Genomic DNA, 6,000 nt, shown 5'->3' with positions numbered 1-6,000 from the left:
TACCCGGGAGAACGTTTCACATACGTGTGCTGGGAATGTGTGTTCTGTTACTGTCCGTGCTGTTCACATCGTCCACTTCCTTATTCATCTTCTGTCTGGATGTTGGAGCCACTGTTGTTGGTGGGTCCCTCCATTCTGTCTTCTCTCATGCTCACTCACATGAAACATACTTAAATGAGCCAACATAGAATGGAAAATCCCTCTAGGAAACCTTTCAGCAGCTTCACACCTGTGTATATCCCCTCTACCCACCCCCAGGCACAGCTTACACTTGTCCTCCTGCCTCCCACCGTCCATACCTCCGCCCCAACCCCCGCCAACTGTCTACAACCATGAACCCCTCGGGATGAACTGTACTCTGTCGCCTGCAGGAGAAGGATTCAGCTCTGCCTGTCCAGTGCTTCTCAGACTCAGTGTGATTCCAGGGGTGGCTTCTGTGACTATGGGACACAGATGACGTTTGTCACATTGGTGAGAAAACATCAATTTTCTGAAATTCTAATTAAAAATATTTGAGGTGAAGTCAAAACAACCTCCCGGTGGCACCCAGAGCTCTAACGTGTGTTGATGTGCAGGACCTGACCCTCCCTCTGAGGCTCACACCCAGCTCCCAGGGGAGGGCCTGGCCCACAGCACACAGTGGACAAAGATCGGTTCACAGAATGAATGTCTAGGAACTGTGCGAGGGGACCAAGTTCCCAGAGCCATTCAGCTGAGCCCTTGTCCTGGACACAGACTCATGTACAGGCTCAATATCGTAAGAACTCAATGTGGACTTTTCAGAGGGAGTCACCTGCCACAGGTCACAGACAACATTCCGGGATCCGTGCCAGAGCTGGTGCAGCTGGTGATAACAAGGGAAGCTGAGAGAAACCGCCCAGCTACTCCATAAATAACGGCGTGTGATTCAGACCTGCCAGCAAAAGGAAAATGGCCCCCTCTGTGTGAATCTTTAGAAAGGATAAGAAAATCATAGCAAACAAAGAGCACTTTCCTTAACAAAATCAGTCTTTAGATGTATCATTTCACAGTTAGGACACAAAAGGCATAAACATGACAATTTCGATAGAAAAAACCACCTCAGCAGACAACACATTTTCCAAACCTCTTTCTTTTCCCACTATTTCTAGAAGGTCATTCGGCTGATCCTCTGCCAAGTGAGCTGAGCAAACGGCAGCGTCAGGACCCGGCACGCGGGAGCCGGCGATTAGCTCACGGGATTCCAGTTCATGGTGCCGGCGCTTTGGGGCTGGCTCACCTGTTCTACCTTCCAGGACACTGGGGAATGCTACCGACCTTCTCCCCTGGGCAGGGGGACACGCCCTTCTCACCACGTCTCTACTCTCCATCCCAAGCACCCTCCAGTCCCTGCACACGGGCCCGGGTGGAGCAGCCTTCCGGTCTCTGCAAGCTGACAGTCAGCTTTTTGTCACTCCCAGAAACACAGTCACATGCATTAGGCTCCCACGGCTGCCCTAACAAATGACCACAGACTTGGTGGTTGGACAACACAACTGTGTTTTCTGACAGTCTGCAGGTCAGAAGTCTGACCTGGATCTCACTGGGCTCAGGTGAAGGGTCAGCGGGCCGTGCTCCTTGCTGGAGCCCCTAGGGGAGGTCCATTTGCTCCCTCAGGTTGCTGGCAGAACTCAGCTCCTTGTGGTTGCAGGACTGAGATCCTGTTTCCCACCGGCTGTCCGCTGAGGGCCTTCCCGCCCTCCCAGCCTTCAGGGGCCGTGTGCGAACCTTGGCCCTCGCCACCTCCTCTGTCCTCAAAGCCAGCACAGGCTGAGCCCCTCTCACACTTCCTGTGTCTCCTCGGGCTCATCCCTCTGACCCAGCCGGGAAAGGTGGTGTTTTAGGGTCACACACGATTACACTGGGCTCACCCGGATAGCGCAGGATTCTCCATCTCAGGTCCACGCCCCTAGTCTCATCTGCAGAGCCCCTTTCCCACATAAGGCAACATGTTCACGGGCTGCAGAGATCAGGGTGTGGACGTATTTGGGGCAATTATTCTGCCAACCACACCGTCATGGGCCTGCATCAAGGTTCTTCCCGCTCTTTTCCCTACACGGCATGTTGTCCCGTGGTGTGCTGAGCTCCCTGTCTGTCCACCTCATCAGACTTGGAAGCCAAACCTTCTCAAGATCGCAAACAGCCTCACAATTTCCAAAGCTCCACTCGGTGGTATGAGTTGATGCAAAGCTGGAATCCTCAGGACACCCTCCAGCAGGAGGGACCAGACCCGCCGGAGCAAGGGGGGCTGGGGGGCTGGCGAGAGCACGCCCCCACGAGGGGAAGGCCACTGCTGAGTGCCACCTGGCTGCCATTTATACAGGTCACACGACCCACGGGAAACACACTCACAAATCAGCAACACGGCAGCACACGTTTGACACACACACAGACTGACTCTGGACCGAGACTCAGACATGAGACTGGAGAAGAACTAGGCATGGCCCCATATTCCCATCTGTTCCGGATGCCCAGAGCTCTGGGAAGGCAACGTGTCTGCAAACCAGGGCGGGCCGGGGGCAGAAGGGCAGTGGCCACAGCTCTCTTGCTGGGTCCTGAGGGATCCAGCACTAATGTGCGTGGCTCTGAGCCCTCCTTTGTACAGCACATCACAATTCTCAGTCATCGTCCTTAGATCATCTGCAGGAAAGAAGAACATCAAGGTGCTTGAATAAGATAATCCTCAGGAGTTGACTTCTCTTTTTAGCATCATCTGTGCAGTAAATACTTTGCAATGAAGCCTTTATTCCTTAGATTTAAAAAAAAGAGCTGACACAGACATTCTTTGTTCACTTGCTCCGTAAATCCTCCTGGTTATGTCCTGCTGCCCAGGCTGCCCAGGCGCCCCTCCCCGTGGGGCAGGTGGGTTTGCTCAGGACAGGGTAACTGCTGGGCTGAGTGGAGACGCCTCCCGGATCCTAGGCGGCCTCAGCTCGGAGTTGCCGGGGAGCTGATGTCCGGTGAAGGGAGCTCGTGTTGGCTGTGCCCATTCCTGAGCTCAAAGGAAGGGAAGGATGAGGCCAGGGACCCTGGGGGAGGTGGATTTTGTTAACGGGACAATGGAAAGTGATGCTGCCCCTGGAAGTCCCAGCTGGAGAGCAATTTCCCATCCCCACCTTTCCAGGGACTCGGGCGTGCTCTCTGTCGGCCTCACACTGGCCGAGCACTCGCCAAGGCGGGGCTGAGGGACGGAGCTGTCCCCGGGAGGTGTCATCATCCACCAGGTCTTCAAGGAGACCCCTGCCAGGGTGGAGGAGGACGCTGTTTCTCAGATGTTTGCCCGCGCTGCTGCTCTGGCCCAAGCGCCCTCCCTTCGCCTTCATGCGACCTGCACAGGGCATCAGGACAGGGGCAGAGGACTCCCAAGTTCAGGGGGAAATACATTCAATGTCACAGTGTTTCCAGCTTTTCAGATGTGTGGCATAATGCAGACAAATGAGGAGTCTTCGGGTATGTGACCTGGGCCGAGGTCCTTATCTATAAAACGGGGATGATCATACCTGGATACCACGTGGATATAAACACAGCATGGGGCCTTTCCGTGACCCCTTTTCATCTGCACCGGCTGGAGTCCGGGTCTGCTGCAAGACCTGCACCTGCAGGGACCATGACTGTCCCTGGCAGAGTTCGCGTCCTGTGGGTGCAGCACAGCCTTGGGCTCAGGCCCCTCAGGAATGAAGGGCCCTTTGCAAACCTCCCCGACTGTCACGACTCAGCCACGACAGGACTGGCGCCCTCACCCTCCGCATCCAGACTCCGGATGCGTCCGGTGCTGCCCACCAGGGCACAGGCTCGGGAGCTGGGCCATTACATTGCAGCGTTTCTGCCCAAGCTCACCCCCAGCTCCCCTCCCAGAATGTCACCTGTCCTGTTGCTTTCAGCGGAGCATAGAGAAAGGAGGCCCTGTGTGAATTAAAAATGCATTAAGTCTCTCAAAAGACATCAAAGTCAATTTCAGTTTTCAAGAACAAAAGACGTTTGATGGAGCAGCATTGCAATTACTTTGCATTATAAAAACCAGAACCCTTGAAGCCCCGTCTCCCCCCCTTCGTTTGTTATGCATGATCTTAGCACACAGTGACATCCACCTTCATTGTAATTAAAACCTCATAATATACAAATGTATTTAGAAGGGAAAAGGACACAGATCCATTGAGGATAATTGTGTGATTGTTACAGCTCATTTGCTAAGTCTCAGTGGTGTGTACAACTCACCCCGTGAGCCCTGCAAGGACCCTGGTGGAGCTTGGTCACATGTCACTCAGCAAGCATCTTCGGAGTGTCTGCACCGGCCAGTCTGTCCGTGTTACTGGGGTCCTGGGACCGGGAAGACAGAGCCAGCCCTGCCCCCAGTGAGCGCGCAGCCTGGAGGGAACGCGGAGGGGGCTGAGCACGCTCGCCAGCACAGGGGTTACACTCGCAGACACTGCAAAGGGACATCACAGGGTCTATGAGAACACACGGCTCAGAGGTTCAGGAGAGAAGTCCCCAGGAAATGACATTTGAGCTGAGGTTTTTTAAATTGGCAGGTGAGTGATGGAGACTGTAGGGCCCGGTGTTTCCCTGGAGGTCACACACATCGTCAGTGGTGGCAACAGTGTCCCTGGATAGTCACACCTGGTGGTCCGTCTGCAAAGACTGTGCCCAAGCACCTTACTGCGATAGAAGCGCTCACAGCCTCCCCGGCCCGCGGGAGGGGACAGGGTGGGCTCCTGACTGTCAGGCACCACCCGGCAGCCCCTGAGGACTGTGTCGATCCCAGGCAAGAGCCCTGCCACGGGCACAGTCAGACATGCCTGGAAAAGGCAGACGCCACCAGGGACAGACCGTCTGGCTCGGCAGGAGGCCGGAAGATTTTCCAGGGACTTTGTCGTGGCGCTTGGGTCTCAGTGAGTTTGGAGACACAAACCCAAAGACCATGAAATTGCCTCAAATCATTTTCCTCCTCTTCCAACTAGAAACCCCCACCCCACCCCACCCCGGCGCCACCCCTGCGTGAGGGCTGGCAAGGGGAGCAGCGGCTCCGTCTCAGGCCGCTGAGACTCGTGGGGTCTGCACTGGCCTTTGCCACCGTTGCTGGAAAGAACGTGAACAGTGATGGCTCCAGGGATGTGGGGGGCGCACAGCCCCGAGTTCGCGCCTGCCTGGGTGGTCGGCGCTTGCCCCATGGGCTGTCACCAGCTCTCCAGGGCGACTCTGTGCATGTCGGAGTTGGGCTTAGTCCACTCTGTGCTGCAGGTACTTTTGCACCAACCGAATACCCAGCTCCGTAGGGTGGGTCTCACGGGAAAATGGGTCTGAGAGTGACAATGACAGAGAGAGGAGGGAAAGAGGCGTGGTGAGTTTGTGGGTCCCTCCTTCCGGAGGTCACATGGCTCAGCAGCACCCCTGCCCCGACAGGCCTTGGTGAAGTGCGTCAAGGCCCCCGTGGGGGGTCCCCAAGACCACCCTCGGGTTTGACAATTCAACAGGGGGACTCACAGGCCTCAGAAAGGCTGTTACACTTGGGATTAGATTTATCATCATGAAAGGATACGGATTAAAATCAGCAAAAAGAAAATGTGCGTAGGTCAGAGTCCCGGAGAAACCGGGTTCAAATTCCCAGGTGTCTCCGACCAGTGAGGCCGTGTGGAGAGCAGGTGACTCCCGGCTGCTGTGTGCACAATACCGTGAGGTGACTGCCACCCAGGAGGCTCCTAGAAAGAATAGTCTCACCAGGCAGGACACTCCGAGGACTCACAGGGCGCCCCCCAGAGCCCGGCCTCGGGCCAGTCCCGCGGATCTTGGGAAAGCGCGGTGTGGATGGCCCAGGCCTGCAGAGTCCACCCTTCCCTACACGGGCCTCACTCCCCAGGTGGTTTAGACTGGTTTCTGTTTCTTGTACCCCAAATCCTTCGTGCATAAGTGGCTGCATAATTCACAAGGCCCACTGCAAAATGAAATGCAGGGCCCCTCATTCAAAAATGAAGAATTGCTGGGCAG

General features: G+C 55.6%; 1 long non-coding RNA gene across 1 annotated transcript; it reads right to left on the bottom strand.

The window, feature by feature from the left end:
• Positions 1-2,739: 2,739 nt before the first annotated feature.
• LOC123625771 lies at positions 2,740-3,730 on the bottom strand. Its single transcript, XR_006730644.1, has 3 exons — positions 3,519-3,730; positions 3,135-3,258; positions 2,740-3,047 (listed from the first exon to the last, which is right to left on the bottom strand). It is a non-coding gene; the product is annotated as an uncharacterized LOC123625771 (long non-coding RNA).
• Between the last annotated feature and the right edge of the window lie 2,270 nt (positions 3,731-6,000).

The sequence above is a fragment of the Lemur catta genome, chromosome 21 (assembly GCF_020740605.2).
Source record: "Lemur catta isolate mLemCat1 chromosome 21, mLemCat1.pri, whole genome shotgun sequence".
Lineage (NCBI taxonomy): Eukaryota > Metazoa > Chordata > Mammalia > Primates > Lemuridae > Lemur > Lemur catta.
This window is presented reverse-complemented; position numbering and strand designations above follow the sequence as displayed.